General features: G+C 42.1%; 1 protein-coding gene across 1 annotated transcript in view; it reads right to left on the reverse strand.

The window, feature by feature from the left end:
- Nucleotides 1–13,203, reverse strand: part of WNT7B (Wnt family member 7B) — an 89,038-nt gene that overhangs the window by 53,373 nt on the left and 22,462 nt on the right. The window lies entirely within an intron of this gene.

The raw sequence follows: 13,203 nt of genomic DNA on the forward strand, positions 1-13,203 counted from the left end.
GCAGAGCAAAAGAGTCCTCATTCAATTTTTCCTCTCAGGCATGAGACCTCCAATCATTTCAATTGCTCTCTTCAATGTTCCCTCCCACTGGTCCACATTTTTCTGTACAAGAAGCTGCTAAACTGAATATGGCTGGCACAGAAGGAAATACACTCCCTTCTCCTCCTCACAGGGATACAATAATAAGATACCCCATACATCTAGTGCCACTCTGGATGCTGCCTGCTACCCACTGATCCTGGGCTTAGCTCTAATTTGGGCGATATCCCAACGCAGCTGTGATCAGTGGGTATCTTCTATATCACGCTCTTACCCTTCCTTGCTCATCAACTTTACGTCCCAAACCAAACGCCAGAGTGTCCTTCCTTTGTTCATACCACAGTCTGAAAAGGCATGTAGCAGAAAAGGCAGGAGTGCTGCTCCTCTCAGGTTTGGTCCAGTGGAGAGCTGCCCTATATGAGGGGGATGACCGATTCCACGGACTTAATTAAGGACCAGCGACCTCAGGCCACCTGCAGTACTGAGGCTCCCTGACTGCCTGCGTTAGATTAACCACCACACCCTGGGATAGCTGTAGGTGAGGGGGAATGAGCTGATTTGAGAAATCATTGGTATCATATTGAGAGTGAAACTTAATATATCGAGTGTATAAAAACCAATACTGGCTCAACACTGAGGTCTTCTTTTGTATCCTTCGTAGCAGTAAAGGAGGAAAATGAAGCAAAACACTGGCAAATCTGCAAATAGGTACACATGGAGGGAGGAGAGAAACAGAGTTGAGACCTGAAGTAAAGCGACTATTTAGTCCTCATTTTACAGTGAGTTTCCATTGCTTCTGACTTCTTCAGTTCCTGCATGGACCCAGTGTTAAGTCTATTTTGCAGCTGTGTCAAATGGGCCCTGTAAAAATATTTTGACTTCTTGAACTTGTGTCTCACCCCCTCATTAGTTGAGCAGTAGCAGTTGTGCAATTAGCATCCAGTTATCAGCACTCCTTTGATTTGCAAATAAGGGGAGTTGCAGCATCTGACTTTGAAAACATGAGGCAGATGGAGGGGAAGTATCGTAAAAAGTGTAGAAACATAATTTGCATAGATTATGCTTGATATTTACATTAAAGCTTTTAGTGTCTGAGACAGGATAAACTCTGCAAGTAAAAGTATCTTCACTAAATACTTAAAATACAAAAAGGTCATGTTTTAAAAACATCTATTTTAAGAGTCTTAGAAATATTGCATATGTTGGATCCCACCGATATGCAGTCTGAATAAAGCTAAACCAAGCTTTGGTGCAGTATCGAGTAGAATTACAGCAGAGGAAACTAATTTCCCAGTAAGTGATAGCCAAGTAGGCTTGACGCGTTTTGGTTTCGTTGTACTTCTGAGAATCAGAACAACTGCGCAGGAGAATTTCTCTAATCAGAGATCTGTGAACTGGTTAAGAGAAGTGAGGTGGCATCACTTCCAGCCTTACGGGGTCATTCTCTCATGTCTCAAAAAGAAGTTTTCGTTGTAAGGAATGACATGTGTTGGTGAAAATGTGTCTTTCCGTGGCAGGCTAAAATGCAGTCTCTCTTCATTTAATTTCTAGGCCAGTCTGTATGCTCAAGGGGCCCTAGGAGTTAAGATTAAGAGTCCAACTCATTAGATGTTTCTGAATTTGCTATAATTCGTGGATTTTCTGTAGAATGCGGTATAAAGATTTCTACCCAATACTACTTTAAATACACAGCTCTAGAATTAAGCCAACGTTCATATTTTTTATTCAACTTCTGAGCATTTCGTCCTAGTAAAAATCAAAGTGCCTTATTTTATTGGATTACCATTGCGTTATTCCATCAAAGTGAATCCTTAAATTCCAGTGTCTCTAGCTCACACGCAAAGGACTTATACTGTATCCTCGAGCTTTCCTAGCTTAGCCTATAGGATCCAGGATGAAAGTTTACGGTCACGGCAAAACAAACATACAGCACAGGAAAGACATCACTGTAATACAAAATTGCGTGGAAGGTGAAAGCCCAAAGTAACTTTGAGAGCTGGGTTTTGGTTTCTTTGGATCTTTAATCCCCAGAATGGCTCAATTTTTTTGTCCAAATTGTTCACCCAGGTCTAATGACCATTGAACAGTCTAGCGGGCACTACACATGAGATAGGATTAGGAGGTCATGGGTTCAGTCCGTAAGTAGGACCACTCACCCCTGTCACAAATCTACTCAGTTGACAGACAATTCTTTGTGATGAGTTGGCCACCCATTTGGAGGGTCAAGAGAAATCTCGCTTATTGTGAAAATTTGACCGTGAGACACAAACTGCCTTTCTGTGGGGGGAAGCCTACCCCACAGACGCCCAGAAAAAAAAAAATCACAGTTCATGCTGTTCAAAATCCATCCTCCTGTGGCGGCTAGTGTTTTCCAAGCCAAGTGCTTTTATTCTGACTTCTGGTGTATTGTAAAAAATACTTACAGAATGCTGTAATAATCTTTATTTTAAAGGAAAAACTAGTTGCAGTGGGTGAACACCACACGTATTTGTTCAGTAACTTTAATAAAGAGAATGTTTTAAATGTTTTCACAAAAAAGGTATTATAAAATAATACCTTAATGCCATGTCTTAAAGTATACTTTAGACCTCTCTTAAGCATCTTGTTTGTTATGCTTCAAAACTTCCTGTCACCCAGAAATAAAAAAAAAAAAATCACAGCATTCTTTCTGTCTTACAGAAGTACAAGAGTAAGAAAATCACCCCTTTGGGGTTTTTTGTTTAGTGTTTGGAAAACTATAGCTTCATGAAGGATCTGATAACTAACCCGTATGGTGCACGATCCTGATAATACAATCCAAACATCACAAACCAACTCCCAAAAGCTAACAAAAATCAGCGTCTTTGTTGTCGAACAAAACAATGCGATCTCATGCTAACCCAAAATCCAGTTCCCCTGGAGATACCAAATACCTAATTCACAGTGAAAATAGATGGTGATAGATGATGACGCATGTCCTACAGTTTGATGTTGCCTCCCAGAGATGAAAAAGAGGGCTTGATCTCTTGTGGTGTTAAAAATCCTCTGGCATTTTTTTGAGTCAGAGAACTGATGGAAAATCAGATAATTATACTTGCCTGTGTAGAATTCCTGTAAGTATTAACTATATATTGTATTCTCCTCTTTCTGTTTAAACAGTTTTTCTGCATTTGGTCTGCACACTGACCATCCTAGCTTTTTTCTGGTAAAGCTGGGGGCAAGAAACCTGCTGATTACTTGAGTAAATATGATACCATTTTCTGCTGAATGGCTGATATTTTCCAGTTCCGAATTGAACGATTCTACCCAGGAATTTAGCCATGGTTTGGTATTTAACTCTATGACCCAGTGGGACAACTCTGTGAATGTAGAATTGAGCACACGTGTCAGAGGCCTGCAACTGCTTTGGGACTCCTTCAGAAGGGACAGAAATATTGTATATTCATGACTTAATTATATACAACACATACAAAGCGTAGGTGTATGTGTCTCTAACCCAGAAATAAAAGGTGTATGATTTTGTGTGTGTGTTAGGATGCTTTCTGACTGGAGAAGTGAAGTGATGCCAGGATGGATTTTGGCCATAACCTACCACAGAGGAACTGTGGATGGCAAAAGAGCTGGCTTACAGTATGTCCAGAGTTATGAAATAGGCTTACTACTTTTGAACTTAAATGGTGTACTTTGAGGATCTCAGGGCTTTCTAGAAATGGCAGTGAATGAATCCACACTGCACAGATGATCACCCTTCTTGTTTTGCTAGTAGAGGAAAATGCGATTCACAGAACTAGAGACTTCAAACAGGAACCTTGACATTATAATCATTTTTGTACCATAGACCCTTTTTGAACCATAGATGTCATGATCGGTCCTCTAGCCAGTTTGGTTATTTAGCTCAAAACCACCCCTGTGCTACTTGAGTGAAAGACATAAATGTTGACAGGCAGTTTCTTGGTGAAGGGATTATTCTCAGTTCTGCCAAATGTTCAGCACAGTGTATCCTCCAACTCTACACAATATCACTGCATAAAACCCTAACACAGATAAAAGTTCATCAAGAATAAGAAATGTTTCCCATGACAAAAAAATCAGTCACTCAGAAGGAAAAATATACAAGAAATAAAATTGTGGTATAAGGTCCTAACACATTGCAGCCCACTAAAGTAACTTTTACTGACTAAAGTCTACAGCAAGACCTGGCTGAAATGCTAGTAACTTCCAGGAACGAGTTAGGAAAGACCAGAGAAAACTGGAGATCTTAGGAGAAAGAGACCTCGTAGACCAAACCTCCTGCCCTCCATTGTTAGAATGTCACCTATGTCCATAAGGTGGTCACAGCTGTGACAGCAACATGGGAAGATCTATGCAAGAGACCAAGCAACGTAAAGAAGGCAAAAGGGAATGCAGTCTGGTCTGAAGAAGCTGTGCTTGGTAGGGCTGCTAGTCCACACCAAGCACCCCACTGCGCTGCTAGTGGTACCCAGGCTAAGCAGGGTCTGGTGACACCAACAGCTGCAATATGCAAACATGGCAATAGTGATCCCAGAAAAGACATACGCTATGGCAGAGATGATTGAGCTGCTCGATCTTAGATGACTCAGTGTGACAAACACAGGGATTGCAAAGGAAAATAAAACTCTACGTAGCCAAGATAAAATAAGTGATAATTCAATAGTGGGTGTTTGCCTGATGGCTTTTTTCCCATTATAGAATAAATTCTCCTCCAGCTCTTCCAAGATACAGTTTGTGTATTTTTCAATGTGAGAATGAGAGGACGAAAAAATTCTGGCACATTTCTTTTGATAAGTTTCTAGAAACTGATGTTCTCCCTCCCTTATTTCCCTCTCCACAGCCAATGACTGCAGTATTCAGTCCTGAACTGGAAAAATCTTCTCTGAGGGTGAAAAGACAGTTCCTTTTCTATAACCATTTAGTCCTTGAATTCTGCGTAGAAACTGTCAACGAGGCAGTGGCAGATAATGGCAGCTGTGGTGTTCTGGCCTGCTGGAAATTATCCCAAGGCTGGTCAAACTCACGTCATTCAAAACTACCAGTTTCATCACTGTCTGAATCAACTGTGTGAAAATAAAAAGCTGTATTATATTTGCCTACAGCAACATGTCTCCTTGGTCACTGATTCTTTGCAATGCCCTTATGTCTTCATGGGTTTAAAGTTCTGCACCAAATACTGCAGATTCCACCAGTATCACCTGCACTTCACTTAATTCTGTGAACTCACACAGAAGTAAGTTAATATTTTCAAACTGTTGTTACTTCAAGCTAGAGGGGATGGAATGAAATATCCCTTACTCTGAAGCATGGTAAACTGTCGGGTGGCTTTTATTTTTGTCTTATTGACAGACTGTCTTCCTAGTGGCCGAGATCCTTGGGTTTGATGGCAAGTTGTTGACTTGCAAGCTGTCCTGGCCTGTGTTAAGTCACAAGGAAACCTGTGTAGAAAGCAACCAAATTGTAACCTGACACTGGTATAGATGACTAAAAAGAAGACATGAAGAAGTAGGTCCCTGTGACGGTCTTGTGAGTTACTGCAGCCAGGAATCAAAGCCTGATTCTGTGATTTCTGTACAGCAACTTTATCAAGGAATTAAGTGTTCCTGCAGCAACGCTACATTTATCCTTGCTACAAAGCATTAGTTTCCATTATTTTTTCTTAATTGGCATCAGCTGTCAGTGGGATCCAACACGTTCTGAACCTTCCTCTGGGCATGGTGAGACACCGTACAGGCAAACCAAATCATTTTCAAACCTATCCTTTGTGAAATAAAGAAAAATCTAGGGTCTTAAAAAATCAGGGATTAAAAACTCCTAGCAATAGCAATAGATGAGAAGTGGTACTGTTAGAAATGTGAATACTGAGGCACAGAATTACGCAAAAAACTGTTTGTTTTGAATTAGAATGTGGCAATTAATCCAAAACATCTTCTGCTTCACAAAGTTTTTAATGAACTTTAATGGAAAAACTGGAGAAGAATATCTTAAATGGCTCCATACCATCTTAACTTAGTGAAATTTTTCACATGTAGTATCTTTGTGAAGCAAACTCTTATTCAGCTTCTCAGTGCTTATTGAAACTTGCAGAATCACCCGTTCCCTTTTGTGGTTGAGTGATTCCAACCATTATAGCACAATGTAAAAGGAAGGGATCAAAACCCCACACAGGAGTTTGCAGAAAATTGTTAGCTATAGTTTCCAATAGACGTACACCTTTAGACAGGATCAAAACCAAGCAGTTGCTGGACACTAGATTAAGTTTTGCTGGTTTTAGTTGTCTATCCTCCACATTTTAGAGGCTTACAGCTTCTAAATGGCATGGGAAGCCTCTCTGGCATATACTTAGTGCAGTATTTTACCACATTTAACTTCCTATCGTCTTTCTGAATGAGAGACCTTAGCACTATAATGTCAAATCAAGGAGATGATAAGCCAGACCATCCCATATGTTTAGGATTTGAAATGGAAATCTGAGAGATTGTCCTCTGGAGTCACAGACTTATGAAAAATCAGGCAACCTGACTCAGGGGTCACACTGCTCTGTTCACATCTAGGGTATCAGCTCACTTCCCATGTTCATAACCTATCAGGTTGTGTGAGGGATGCATCAGGTAGGTGCAGGATTTTGAGTCTCATGGTCCTGATGAGCAGCCTACAGTTGCTCTCCTCGCTTACCTATTCTTCCAGGAGGTCCACAGATGAGAGGTGGAGAGCCACTTTTCCAGTGGCTCGGGTAGTGGATCAGAATAACAAGATCTGATCCTAGTCTTGGCTCCTATTTGCTGTATATCTTTGGGCAAGCCACCTCATCGCCTTGTGTTTCTTTCCTGCTTCATTGCATTCATCTGTTTTACCTTCCTAGATGGTATGTGGGCCAGGATGGTGACTTGCCCATTCTTGTAATCTCTTCCATGGTATGGACTCAATACTAGGCATTAATTTAGTTGAAAAATTAATTAGAAGGCACATACCTACTGACTCCCACGTAGGTACCACCAGTAACAAACAAGCTGACGGCAAAGAAGGGAGGCACTAAAAAATTTAAAAGTACCATCATTTTTAGTCCTTCCCTCTGACATCCAAATTATCCTTTTCAAACTCTTTTAAATGATCCTGATCGTTTTTGCTGTAGTTGCTGTTATTCATTTGCATGGAAGAAAGATGTTGGGTTGGGATTTTGTTTTGTCTTTCTAGCTGCCCATATGTTTTTTCCCTAGCTGAGCTGATGTTATTGTCAAAGTAGTAATTCTAAAACAAACCATCCTCTTGACTTTTGCCAAACATATGTCAGTGTTTTCCAGCTCCAGAGAAGATACCTGAGTGTAGGTATAGCAAATCTTAAATGTCTCCTTCAGGTGGCTCAGCAATACCACCTTAAGGACCATTTTCAAATTCAGCTATGTTAAACAGACTAACATTAACTAACATGTTAGTTACATGCCTAAGATGTTAATGTTAGTTTGCGTATCAACTATCTCCTACTAAAGACAAGGAGGACATACTGAATATATTATATCTCAAATTCTTATCATAGATGCATCTCAAGTATAAGTACAGCAGAAGTTTTGTGAATTTATAAATGCTGACTATGTTTACTCCCCACTTGGCAATAACACACCTCTTCTCTGCTTCGCTGTCCTTTCCTTCTTTGCTTGCTGCCCTCCTCCTCCCCCTTGGTCTGGAGGAGCTGAGCTCCTACCAACAAACTGAAGCTCCGCACGGTGCCTTGGCTAGTGCAACCACGGGACGCCCATACCTGCGCTGCCTCTCAGTCCTCCACCTTGGAGGAACCAAGTGGCTGCATGCTGCCATCTAAAACTTTGTAATGTCACCCAAATCCTCTTTTGACCCCTAAAGAGGTCACGAATTACTCATCTGAGAAACACAGAACTAAAGCACATGCCAGAAAGGATCCAGACTTTACGTGAGCGCTTCCCAAGGTGAACAGCCCATCACTCCCCTTAGCGGTTTGCTCTAGTGATTCCTGCTGTAATGTTTGCTGTCATAAAAAAGTGAATGATTCTGTGGTCAGCTTCCAGTCACTGATTTAGACACTAACGTTTGCTACAGAAGAGCAAACGACAGCCAAAATAAAATTGAAACCTCTCCAGTACGAAATTTAGTTGTGCCCTATGACGCTGACAGTAGCATCCTGAGATATAGTTGCTTTCTCTTTCTTCACTAACCAATCCCACTGCTTTTCCTCAGGGTACTGAAATGGTGAGATAGTAAATTTAACCCATTGCTTCCCGTGACTTATGTTCTTCCCAGCCGCCCACTCTGTTTGGGTGTTCAAAGGCCGGAGGGTACTACAGTGCTCACTCTACAACTTTAGCCACAACCTAAGGGCCTCTCAGAGGGAGAACTCTCACCTTTCCAGGCCTGCCTCTTGCCCTTGGAGCTAACGCTGGAAATAAGGATGTTAATTACTGCTAGTTACAGAAGTGGCTTGGTGGGACCCATGGGGGAGCTGCTGTCAAGCCACAACACCCATTTTCTCCTCAACCACCCAGCAGCTGTGGTGTGATGATGTCTTCCAACTAATGCTGCTCTAGACAGAATTTGGGCTGATCACTGTCCAGCTGGGAGATCTCTTTTCCATGAGCTTTGGTCAACCTCAGGCCACCACTCTTCTCTTCAGATGTATTCCACGATATCCTGCTTCTACTACCACCCTTCTTCATTTACCCTGGCCTAACACAGCCACGCTGGTTTGCAGGCTGCACCTTTTACAAGTTTTTTTTCTTTAAAAAAACACAAAGCAAAACCAGAAATTGCCAGGTTGATTTTTTCTTTCAAATAATAGTTAACTCCACCTTTGTTACAGATCCCTGCACACACACGCACACGTACCTATGCTCACTCACACCCAGTCATTCACCTTGCTTTCTTTCTCTTGCAAAGTGTAATCAGCCAGAGAAATTACAGTGTGTTCTAACGTCTTTATCTAAAAATACACCTTGTTTTAGTAAGACCTACAGTTTAAGAGTTAGGATGGATTTAACCAAGAGCTTATAAGCAGAGTGCAGTCTTCAGCAAACTGCCGTGTGAAATTATCACTTAGCAGTTTTCCCTCAGCTATGTGGCAAAGTTTTAATTTGCCCTCTGAATGCTTCTGTTTCTTTGGCAAGACACAAAGTAGTTCTTTTTTTTCCCCTGCAAAGACGTCCAAATATGTCTCTTCATTTACTGAGTTGTTGACACAAAGGAGTCCAGTGTAATAGGCCAAGCCGATGTATCTCTTCATTGTGAGTAAGGCTAGCAGGATTAACCTTCCAAAATGAAAGGGGTGCAACAAGCCAAATACCAGAATCATTAGAGTAATATGAAGGATGAATTTGGGCAACGCCTCTAAAATTCCAAACTGCTAAATTCTGGGATTTAACAGGCTTCAATTAACTTGTTAACTTAAAAGTGCGTGAGCCAATAGATTATGACGTATCGTAGAGGAAGCCTCAGAAAATCAAGTATGGAAAGAACTGTTCCCTAAAATGCAAAAAAAAAAAAAAAAGACAATTTACATCAGGGTTTCATGTCCTACTTCATTTTATCAGTCTTTCCATTTAAACTACTGTAAGCATACATAATATTAACTGATAGAAAGCAACTCTACACTAACATTTTAAGGTCATGAGGCCAAGTACTGGTAAGTTAGGAAATGCCAGAGCGAGGACTGACAGTGAAACTTTAATTCATCTGTCTTCTGTATGCGCACGGTGATACAGCCTGCAGTTCAAAGGCAACACGGCATTCTCCTAGAGAAGCTGGCGGCTCATGGCTTACACAGGTGCACTCTTCGCTGGGTAAAAACTGGCTGGATGGCCGAGTCCAGAGAGTTGTGGTGAACGGAGTTAAATCCAGTTGGCGGCCGGTCACGAGCCGTGTTCCCCAGGGCTCAGTTTTGGGGCCGGTCCTGTTCAATATCTTTATCATTGATCTGCATGAGCAGATCGAGTGCTCCCTCAGTAAGTTTGCAGATGACACCAAGTTGGGTGGGAGTGTTGATCTGCTCGAGGGTAGGAAGGCTCTGCAGAGGGACCTGGACAGGCTGGATCGATGGGCTGAGGCCAATTGTATGAGGTTTAACAAGGCCAAGTGCCGGGTCCTGCACTTTGGCCACAACAACCCCATAAAACACTACAGGCTTGGGGAAGAGTGGCTGGAAAGCTGCCCAGGGGAAAAGGACCTGGGGGTGCTGATTGACAGCCGGCTGAACATGAGCCGGCAGTGGGCCCAGGTGGCCAAGAAGGCCAATGGCATCCTGGCCTGTATCAGAAATAGTGTGGCCAGCAGGAGCAGGGAGGTGATCGTGCCCCTGTACTTGGCACTGGTGAGGCCGCACCTCCAATACTGTGTTCAGTTTTGGGCCCCTCACTACAAGAAGGACATTGAGGTGCTGGAGCGTGTCCAGAGAAGGGCAACAAAGCTGGTGAAGGGTCTGGAGCACAAGTCTTATGAGGAGCGGCTGAGGGAACTGGGGTTGTTTAGCCTGGAGAAGAGGAAGCTGAGGGGAGACCTCATCGTGCTCTACAACTACCTGAAAGGAGGTTGTAGTGAGGTGGGTGTTGGTCTCTTCTCCCAAGTAACTAGCGATAGGACGAGAGGAAATGGCCTCAAGTTGCGCCAGGGGAGGTTTAGACTGGACATTAGGAGAAATTTCTTTACTGAAAGAGTGGTCAGGCCTTGGAACAGGCTGCCCAGGGAAGTGGTGGAGTCACCATCCCTGGAAGTATTTACAAGACGTGTAGATAAGGCGCTTAGGGACATGGTGTAGTGGGCATGGTGGTGTTGGGTTGACAGTTGGACTCGATGATCTTAGAGGTCTTTTCCAACCTTAATGATTCTATGATTCTATGAACACAACAGTTTTTTCCACAGGACCCTCTCCTCCACTTAGTGCACAGGGTAGATGCACTCACTTGATGAGGAATTGCTCTGTCCTGCTTTCTTCTTGTTCGCTGTGCACACCCCAGGCTTTATTAGCGCTTCAAACTCCATTTTATTGACGAATTCTGAGCTTGACCTTGGCTTTTGTATAGTGCTGATCAATACAATGTGTGAGGGAATCACAGAAAAATCATTTCATAATACCCCTTTGAGGAGAGGAAACATGATTCCTCCCACCTTAGAAATTTAAGATTTAGCTATGAAGTATTTGCCGATCCAAGGAGCTCAGTTTGACAACTCTTAGGACACCAGCCTTCAAAATAATTTTTTTGTCTGAAACACTGATCCTTCTGACTTCTGCTGCAGCTGGGATTGCTCCCCACTTCAGCAAGTCACATCCTGGGAACCTGAATCAAGCAATCAAATACAGGGAACAGTTACCACTAACTTTAAAAAAAAAAAAAAGTTTAAAGGACTCAGCTAGCAATACACAGGCAGTCAGACCAATGGAAGGAACAGGGCATAGTTCCCAATAGAAACACTCAAACTCTTGACCCCCAGGACCCTCCCACTCCCTCCCGGACAGCCTGTGCTCAATCACAGCCCCTGGAGGAAAGCCTACTGACCCAAAGTCACTTTAAGTAAATGCCCCAGAGTGTGCGCTCCTGAGGCAGAGATCCTATAGAAAAATGTGACCGTGAATTAAAGACCACATACTAACACACACTTAGGCGGGAGCCTCACTCAGGATCCATTGGCAGTTCTCAGGAAAAAAGAAATAACTACTAATCTGAAATTTTAACCCAAACTTGGAGCTTTCAAATGTCAAATTTGGACACAACTCCGATACCAATTGCGAATTCCTGTTCAAGAGCACTCTAGACATTATGAGAGAAACAGTCATGAAGGTCAGGGCAGTATCCTTTTTTGTAGCCTCTTTCTAAGAGTCTTTTGAACTGTCTTGTCTGAAATCACTGAGGCAGTCACAGAATAGGAAAAGTCTCAACGCCAAATTAAATGCGCAACAATCCCTCCTATAATTTTAGATAAAAATTCTCCCTCCCTGCCTTGGCTTGTATGTATAGTCCTAACTTATATCAGCTGTGGCCCAGTTTCCCACCCTTACATCCATTTTGAATAGTGCTCTACTTAACCTGTAGATGGAACCACCTGAGAAGGTTTAGAGTCCAGCATTGACAATTATATTTGAAATTCACTGCAATCTGTCCTCCAGATAAGGAAAAAAAAATCATTTCTGCATGTTGGGAATGCCCAAAGTTTAGGCTTTATTTTATAATATTCTCAAAGAGTCAAAGAAAACTCTGTATTTTCCTAGGCATTGCACTCTTTGCTGCCTTGCCTTCGAAGATGCATTTCTATCATTTTTTCCACAATGTCTTTTTTGTTATTAAAATCAAAAATCTATGTAAGCAGATTGTTATAATGCTTATCATTTCCTTCACCCTCCAGTGCATTTTCTGAAGAAAGAAGAAAAATGAGTCATTGACAGGCTATTGCGCCCCACAGGGCAGGCCCTTGTGAGAGATAATGTCGTGAAGTGAAAGTAGTAAATTATGATCTCCGCATTGACAGAGCTCCCCAAAAGCAACTTTCAGAGTTAAAAATATTTCTGCATAGATCGTAAGCCTCACATTTCAGGGCCATCTGAAAGCCAAAGCAAGCAAGACGCATAAAACTGAAATGAAGCAGCACTTAAAAAAAAAAAAATCTTGCAATGCTTTTTGTGCAAAACTTACGGAGTTACAGAAAGAAAAGCCACTAGAATAAGAAGGGGTTTTCTTGTATTGTTCATGCATTCTAGCACCTTTTTAATAAGAGATTACTGGGAAAAACAACACAGAATCTTTCTGGAAAAGCTAATCAACTGATCTTATTGTCCACGCCACATAATTGCTGCTAATCCATATTCCATTGTGTCATACTCCGCCATACCCCTTCCCTTGCATTCACAGTCTTGTTATCTCTTTTTCCTCCACTCTCGTCTCCTTCTCTGGTCCTTCTAACCACAGGAAACAGTTTCCATTTAATACTTTCTGAGAGTTTGCGGTTGCTAAAACCTCTTTGGTATTTACGATAAATATTAGTATCTATAGGATTCAATTGACTCACACAGCAGCCCTCTGCTCTTTCATGGTATTTGCCTTCCACCCACACTCTCTACCTTCCCAGATTTGAGCTCGCTTCTCTTTCTCTCTCTCTCTGTCCCTCCCTGTGACTCACTCTTGCTGCCTGGAAGTCCCAAGCACACTTCGGCAGCTCTAGAGA

Source organism: Calonectris borealis, chromosome 1 (genome assembly GCF_964195595.1).
Source record: "Calonectris borealis chromosome 1, bCalBor7.hap1.2, whole genome shotgun sequence".
Classification (NCBI taxonomy): Eukaryota; Metazoa; Chordata; class Aves; order Procellariiformes; family Procellariidae; genus Calonectris; species Calonectris borealis.